We start from the raw sequence: 9,130 nt of genomic DNA, 5'->3' as shown, positions 1-9,130 counted from the left end.
AATTGGAATGGGTGTGTCAGAGGCAATGTGATTGGCACAGGACAGCAGGGTTTAGGACTGTTGTACATAGGGTCGCTATGAGTCACAAACGACTCGATGGCACATAACAACAACAACAACAACAACATACTCGCCACCCGACGGCATGTAGTCCTCGTCTTCTTCGGAGTCAAATTCCTCTATGTCACTGCCAGGCAAAACTTCAGCAGCTGTCCTGAACAGCAAAGACCTACAGGTCAACTGCAGAACTCAGAAACTGATCTCTATCTTCCATGAGTCAGTACCACAAGGTTGATGGTGCGCTCCAGGGTGAGTGGCTTAGTTTACTGGATGTAAGTGTTGCTGAATTGGTTGACACCCCCAGGTCATCCGGTCTGTGAGCGATTGGGCAGCACCACAGACGAGTTCGGTCACTGACAACGAGAGGAAAGAGGGAGGCAAGAAAAAGTGACTGGCCACCACCTGCCATTAAGATGAGCACTCCCATAAAGTATTTTCTTTTTCTAGGGGGAAGGTAGATTTTTGGTGTATAGGTTTGGCAGGAGCACAATTAAGTGTTCTGAGATCCCTATCCTTCTCAATATTACTCATAATTTGTTAATATCCATATAGTCAATTGCCTTTTCATAATCCATAAAAAACAAGTAAATATTTTACTGGTATTCTCTGCCTTCAACTAAGATCAATTCGACACGAGTCATGATATCCCTCATTTCATGGCCTCTTCTGAATCCAGCTTTATTTTCTGGCAGTTCCATGCTGACAATATTGCCACAGTTGTTTTTTAAATAATCTTCATCAAGACTTTGCTTGAATGTGATATTAATACTGTTTGATAAATTCCACACTCTGTTGAAGATCAGTGTTATAGGAATAGGTTGTTGTTTTCAGGAGTCAACAACTTGATTCTGTATCACATGTACTGAGAGGGGACTAGGACTCCCCTTGGAACTTTGCCCTTCAGCCCCTCGTATCATCCTGTTGTGCCTTTAAACTCTGCTTTTCATAAACAGCTGATGATTGCTAACCCATTGTCCTCTGCAGATTAACTTCCTCAACATTTAGTTTTAAATCAACTCAGTTCTTAGAGCATTCACAGAAATACTACTGGTGACCAAGAACTGATCTCAAATATGAAGGAAAGCTATCTACCAGACAGGAGAATTATCCTGGAGGACAGTGACACACAGTGCACAAGCACCATCCACCATAAGTGTTATCTTTTGTCCCAGAAGCCTCTGCAACAGAGCCCATCTTGGAAGACCAGTTGTGTATACACTTAATTATCATAAACCTTCTTATACTAACAGAAGCCCAAACAAAACCGCTTCGCTGTGCAGAACCAATTCATAGTTGACCCTCTAGCAGCTTTCCAAGGTAAATTGCATGGGAGGATGTTGCCCACAATTTACCAAGGAGTCCCTTTGTTGGATTCAAAACACCCAGGAGGGTTGGCCTTTGGGTTAGCAGGATAACCCCCTACAAACTACACCACAGAGATCACTTTGCCCAGAATTACTCCCCTTTCCTTATGAAGCGTCTTTCCACCAGGATCTTTATCAACCTACAAAATCCATTTCTCTCCACCAATGAGTTGGGAACTAGAGTCATTTTGGCACTTCATGTCTCTTTCTGCAACATAGTTTTCCATTGCTGGTGACCTCTGTCACTGGTAGTAAGAAGCAAGAAAAAGCTTCCTCATGCGAGCAGCAGTTATCTGCAACTTGCTCAGTGGCCACGAGCATGTATTTTCCCTAATAAACTTCATTCATTACTTCCATAAAAGAAGACTGAACTCCTGTTTCTTTAGTCTTTCTCAACAGGAGAATGTGTAGCCAGTTATTGAGTACCTTAAAGTTGGAACTGACTCATAGCTAACTCGCCCATGGGTTTTTTGAGGCAGTAAATCACATGGGAGGAAATTGTCCATCTTTCTCTCACTGAGTAGCTAATGGATTAGAAATTAATTGTGATCAAGCCAGACCTATACCTAACCAAGAAACTATTGTCCAAATAGAATAAGGGAACACTGTTGTTGTTATTATTAGGTACCAATGGGTCAAGTACAACTCATCGTGACCCTATGAACAACTGATTGAATCCTGTCATTAATTTACTGTCTCTGAAAACCCAGTGGAGGGCCAGCTATAAGTCAGTTCTCAATGGTACTCAACAACTGGCTATATTTGCTTCTGTTGAGTAAGAATAGAGAAACAGGAGCCCAGGGAACACAACGTGGTTTAAGATAAAAATAGGTATACTCCAAGGCTGTTTGTTCACCATACTTATTCAATCAGTACACTGAGCAAATCATTCAAGAACAAGGAGTCTGAGAAGAAGAATGTGACATCAAGTTTGGAGGAGTACAACAACCGGAGTTATGCAGGTAACACAACTTTGCTTGCTGAAAAATGACTTAAAATACTTGCTGCAGAAGATTTAAAAAGCCCACAGCCTTCAATATAGATAACATTTCAACATTAAGAAAGCAAAAGTCCTCCCCACTGGGCCAGTGGTCCACATCATGATAGATGGAAAAAAAGATTGAAATTGCCAATTATTTCCTCTTACTTGGATTCACATTAAATACTCTTGGTATCAGAAGTCAAGAAATCAAAAAACCATGCTGCATTGGAAAAATCTGCTGTCAAGGACCTCTCCAAAGTGATAAAGAGCAACAATATCAGTTTAAAGATTAAGGTGCACCTGATCCCAGCCTTGATCATTTCAATTATTTGTTGTGCATCTGAAAGTTGGATAATGACTAAAAATGACAGAAGAATCAATGCCTTTGAGTTTTGTGTTGGAGAAGAGTACTGAGTATCCACATGGATTACAAAAAACCAAACAAATATGTCTTGGAGAAAGTGCAATCAGGATGCTCCTTTAAAGGCAAAGATGGTAAAACTTTATCTCACACACTTTGAGCATGCTACTAGGAGGGGCTATTCCTTAGAAAAAGATACCATACTCAGAAAGGCGGAGGGTCAATGAAAGAAAGAACCTCAACAGGATTGATTGACACATGACTATAACAATAAACTCAAGTGTATCAGAGATGATGAGAATGACAAAGGATAGATCTGTTGTTCCAAGGGTCATTATGAGTAGTGGATTCAAGTCATCTAACAACAGGAACAGCTTTCTCTTCGGCAGCACCGGTGGCCTAGTAGGAAGGAGCTGCATTGCCAACCAGTTTTTAATATTCAAACATACAGTTTGAGTCCTCCAGCTGCTCTATGGGAGAAAAATGGCCAGTCTTCTACAGTGTGATTTAGAGCTTCTGAAAATGTGCGAGAGGTCAGCTCTGAGTCAGTTATGACTTAATGGCACATAGCAACATAACAACGATTCCTATAAGTACGACTAGCAAAACAGGAATCCAGACATTTCTATGCAAGCAAAGAAAGACATTTATTTGAAAAAACAGTTTGCAAATGGAGGCATGGAGGGACAAGGTATCTCATTATTTTGAACAGAGTATGAAGAGATTCTTTTAAAGATTGCATAGATGGGGAGAGAGGATATCCTATTTAATCATGGAGAAGGTGAGGAAAAGATCATCATGTTGATTCGTAAAAGGAACAGGGGATCATCTGGGATTGGCCCCTATGGAAGGAACTAGCATAAACAAGCAATACACAGTTGTTCTTAAATTATGGCTGCCACCAAGTCCTTTCTGGGTCTTGTGGGGAACATGTAGAGATGATTAAGGGGGTGTGTGTGTGTGTATTTGTCTTTAAAGATTACCTTCTCTGACCCAGGTATTCCACTGCTTTGAATATGCCCCAAGAAATGAGAACTGAGACACAAACGGGGATTTCACACCAATGTTCATAGCAGCAATATTCACCATTGCAAGAACAGGGAAACAGCACAGACATCCAACCACAATCAAATGGATTGAGAAATTATGGTTCATTCACACAATGGAATACTGTGCAGCACACAGGAGCAATAATTTTGTAAATTATTACCTAACTTGGGAAGACTGGAGAACATTATGGTGAGTGAATTAACTCAGTCTCATAAGGACAAATACTATATAAAACCATTATTGTAGAATGAGTATGAGGATCCAAGGTGGGGGAGGGTGGAAGCAGAGGGGTAAGGAAGGGTGGGGTGGAGTTGGGAATTAATCATGGGGTTGCACAGTTTGATGGAGGGGTAGGGAAATGGGAAGGAAATGGTGTGAAAAACAATGTATTCAAATTTTGTAAATAAACTAGTATAATAATAATAATAAAAAGATGGCCCTCTCCAGGTGAGGCACTTGGTCATCAAGGAATGTATCCTTTCAAGATGGCTGTTTTCGAGAAGGATCATGCAGGAGTCATTATCATGGCCCCTGAAATCTCTTAGCACAGTTACTTATTTAAAGTGTATTCATGACTTTTTCCAATATCTGCATTATTGGAATGCTGGTCTTTTTAATCCAAACTGTCTCAAGGGAAAATAATTCAGCACACCATTTATAAAAGGAGATGGGAAAATAAGAAAGTCTGTAATTCAAAGAAATTCAGTTAAAATTTAAATGAGCAGTAATTAGTTAGAGTTTAAAATAGCTGAAATTTTCTTTCTTATTCCTTGATAGAGGGGAACTCTGGTGGTTTAGTAATAGGAGTTGTGCTGCCAACCCTAAGGCTAGTGGTTTGAATCCAGCTCTTGGGAGAAAGATGGAAAATTTCCTCCAGTGTTACTTCCTCTGAAAGTCCATAGGAAGATTGGCAATGAATTGAACTGATGGTCCATAACAGCCTTCTTGAAAAGGATGTCTGTTACAAGTTCAGAAGGTCCCATTATTATGTTAATAGAGACTAAAGTTTGCAGGGTGGAAAGGCAAATGACAACTAAGTTAAAAGACTTAAACATAATAAGGGAGTTTCTCCAAAAATGTCTTTCTAGACTAAAAGGACCCTGTTCTTTAAAAAATATTATTTTAAATATCATTATTATCATATTATTAAATATTCTTTTCAAATACACATTTTTAAATTGTTTTCTTGTCTGTTGCAGAAGTACCCAAATTTAAGGTCTACACTGGCAGCAAGTATTGGCAACAACACAGCTTACTGTGGTTATGTACCATCCAATCACTTCTCTTTGTATTGGCAGCTCAGCTCCCTACCATTAAGTCACCAGAGAGCTTCCTAAGGAATTGTGCTGCCAGTGCAAAGATAAGCAGTTGAAATCCACCAGCTGCTCCTTGAGAAAAAGATAGGCAATCTCTTTCCATGCAATTTATTGCTTTGAAAACTCACCGAAGAGTCAGCTGTGGGTTGGTTCTGACTCTGCAGTGAATCATGCTAAAACTAGAGTTCTCTTTTTCCCTTCACTACTTATTTCCTGCAAGGAGGTGAGTTGAGGTGACTATACTTCATTAAGTGAACAGACACACACAGTGAAAATTTACCAACACGTGAAATAGGCTTATGAAACCAGAACTTATAGCATGCTAGTAGAAAAGGACAGTAAAAGAGTGATGTCCTTGTGGGCATTGCTTTTACTGACTTCCAGTCTTGTGAGGCTTGGTCTAGTACAGCCCCACCGAGGGACATGTGTGATTGACTGGCAAGGAACCTACTTCCTAGTATAATCACTTTTTGGCACCTGCCAGAAATACTATTGCATTGATGCAAGTATAATAATTTCCTTCTTGTTTCCTGAGATACTCCAGCCCTCCTCTTAGACAGTGAGAGAGACCAGGAAGCAATTTTAGCCCTTAATATGCAGTATACAATAACAACAACTGGCAGCACCATAGAGGAGGTATAAATCTTTTCTTCATAAGGTTTCTATGACTCATAATCGACTCAATGGCACCTTATAACAACAACCAGCAGCAGGACACTACATACAACACTGCCTGGTCTTGCATCAGCCTCACAATCATTGTTGCATTTAAACCCACTGTTACGGTCATTTTGTTAAGAGGCTTCCTCCTTTTTACTGGCTCTCCAGTTTCTCTGTACATGTTCAATTTGTATGCTGAACAAATTATTTGAGAAACTGGATTCTATGAAGAGTATGATATCAAGATCAGAGGAAGACTTACCAACAACCTTCGGTGTGGATTATATCTCAACATCAAGAAAACAAAAATTTTCACCACTAAACCAATGTTGTTGTTGTTGTTATATGCTCTCGAGTCACCTGCGACTCATAGTGACCTTATGTACAACAATCTTAAACCCTGCTCTGTCCTGTGCCAGTCTCACTATCTCTGACACCCCCAAGTCCACTACTCCAGTCATTGAATCAATCTACCTCATAGAGGGTCTTCCTCTCCTGCATTGTCCCTCCACTCTCCCAAGCATGATGTCCTTCTCCAATGATTGGTACTTCCTTGCAACATGTCCAAAGTTTGTCAGATGAAGTCTCAGAATCTTTGCCTCCAAGGAGCAGCCCTGTTTAATCCTCTTCAGAATGAACCTGTTCATTTTCTTAGCAGCCCATGGTATATTCAATACTCTTCTCCAGCAGCACAGCTCAAAGGCATCAACTCTCCTTCTATCTTCCCTAGTTATTGTCCAGCTCTCTGATGCATAGCAAGTAATTGCAAAGACTATGGCCAGTATCAGACACACCTTAGTCTCCAGAGAGACACCATTGCTCTCCAATACTCTAGAGAGGTCCCTAACCGCAGACTTTCCCATCGCAATACATCTTTTAATTTCCTGGCTGCTGGTGCCAAGAGTGTGGACTATGGAACCAAGAAAACAAAAGCTGTTAACAATCTCAGTCTCTTCATCATCTATCCTGATGCTGCCAATTGGCCCAGTGGTAAAAATCTTTGTCTTCTTGATATTGAGCATCAATCCAGATTGAATGCTGCAGTCTTGTCCTTCTGCAGCAAGCACTTCAGGTTCTCTTCAGTTTCAGCAAGCAGGGTTCTGTCGTCTGCATAATGCAGATTGTTGATGAATCTTCCACCAATCATGATGTCACACTTCTCCTCATAGAGCCCAGCCTCCCGGATAATCTGTTCTGCATATATGAAAAGGTATGCAGACAGTACACTCTTCCCAATTTTGAACCATGCAGTGTTCCTTTGCTCTGTTCTGACGACTGCCTCCTTGTCCAAGTATAGGTTTCACATTAGCACAATCAAGTGTTCTGGGATTTCCATTCTTCTCAGAGTCAGCCGCAGTTTGGTATGATCCACACAGTCAAATGCCTTTGCATAATCAATAAAACACAGATAGACATTCCTCTGGTACTCCCTGCTTTCAGCCAAGCTCTTTCTAACTTTGGCTACAATATCCCTAGTACCATGACCCCTTCCAAACCCAGCCTGGACTTCTGGCAGTTCTCTGTTGATGTGTTGCTCCAGTCGTTTTTGGATAGTCTTCAGCAGAATCTTGCTTACAGCTGATATCAATGATATTGTTCGATAATTTCCACACTCTGTGGGATCACCTTTCTTCGGGATGGGAACAAATATAGATCTCTTCCAGTCAGTTGGCCTACTTGTTGGTGTCCTTCAGATTTCTTTTTTTTTTTTTCCTTCAGATTTCTTGGCACAGCTTGGTAAGGACAGAATCTGTTAACGTTGAAATATATCAATTGGTATACCATCTATTCCTGGGCCTTATTTTTTGTCAATTCCTTCAAAGCAGCTTGAGCTTCTTCCTTCGTCACCAAAGGCTGTTACTCATGTTGTTTCATGAAATTCTTCTGTGTCTGCCAATTCCTTTTGATACAATAACTCTGTATAGTCTTTTTATCTTCTTTTAATACTTCCTTCCCAAAGCAGCCTTAAGTATAGCAACTTGAGGTTTGAATTGGTTTTCAGTTCCTTGATCTTAAGAAATTCTGAGTGAGTTTGACCCTTTTGATTTTCTGACTCCAGTTCCTTGCACATTTCATTGCAATATTTTATTTTTTCTTCCCGTACTGCCTTTTGAGATCTGCTATTCAACTCTTTAATATCTTGAATTCTTCCCTTTGCTTTGGCTTCTTGGGGCTCCAGTGCAATATTTAGAGTTTCTTCTTACATCCATTTTGGTCTTTTCTTCCTCTTCTGTCTTTGTAATGACCTTTTGCACTCTTCCTGGATGATACTCTTGATATCCTTCCAAAACTGATCTGCTCTTCACTCATTGGTTTTCAAGGCCTCAAACATGTTCCTGAGATGGTTTTGAAATTCAGGTGGTATAGACTCAAGGTCATATTTTGGTTCCATGGATTTGTTTTCATTTTCCTTAGCTTCAGCTTTAACTTGCATATGAGTAATTGCTGGTCTGTTTTACATTCAGCACTTGGCCTTGTTTTCATAGCTGATATTGAGCTTCTCCTGTGATTCTTTCTATAGATGTAATCAGTCTGATTCCTATGCATACCAATAGGTGAAATCCACGAGTATAATCTGCATTTATGTTTCTTTTTTGTTTTTCTTTTTTTATTATTAATTTTAATGAATGTTTACAGAGACTTTGGATTTCCAGTCATTCATTATTGCATTTTCTCCCTTCCTACCCTTCCCCCTCAATTCTCTCTTCTCTTTGAAAAGTAAAAGAAAACTTCTTTCATTGTTATAGAATCCCTCCCCCTCAAGTCCACTCCACTGTGCAACCTTCATTCTGGACTCCTGTCATGAGAATAATACCCAATCATATATTCCTCTTAAACAGTGCCACTGCTGTAAACGGGATTGACATCGGGTTGAGGGGAGTCTGAAAAGCTTATCTACACACCAGTTCTAGAGGATGCATCACCTTTGCTCGGGAAACATTACAACTAAAATTCAGAGACATTGATCCCAACATAAGGAACTACCATTAGCTGATGTGTTTGGAATCACAGAAGCCGTGGAAGCTTCATATATAAGTTATTAGATGGAGGGCTGGTCAAAGGGAGACAGATGTGAAGGGAGGAGGTAGAAGTGGATGGGTATCCTGTTGGATGGTGGAGCAGGGAAATAAGTGGGTAAAGACGCGTGTGAGAAAGACAGGGACAACACTGGCACTAAAGTTAACTCTGCAATAAGGGATATACCTTTAACTTGCTGGTCTGTCTGATACTTCTCTAAATGTGAACATTCACATAAAGACAGACTAGGAAGAAGGATTGGCCATCCACTTCTGAAATAGCAGGCCTCTGAAAACCCTATGTACAACAGAACACATTT

General features: G+C 40.3%; 1 pseudogene; it reads right to left on the bottom strand.

The window, feature by feature from the left end:
* The window catches only part of LOC102848516, a 61,708-nt pseudogene that overhangs the window by 2,874 nt on the left and 49,704 nt on the right, over positions 1–9,130 (bottom strand).

Source organism: Elephantulus edwardii, unplaced genomic scaffold, assembly GCF_000299155.1.
Source record: "Elephantulus edwardii isolate Elephantulus edwardi_28Jun2011 unplaced genomic scaffold, EleEdw1.0 scaffold00053, whole genome shotgun sequence".
Taxonomy (NCBI): domain Eukaryota; kingdom Metazoa; phylum Chordata; class Mammalia; order Macroscelidea; family Macroscelididae; genus Elephantulus; species Elephantulus edwardii.
This window is presented reverse-complemented; position numbering and strand designations above follow the sequence as displayed.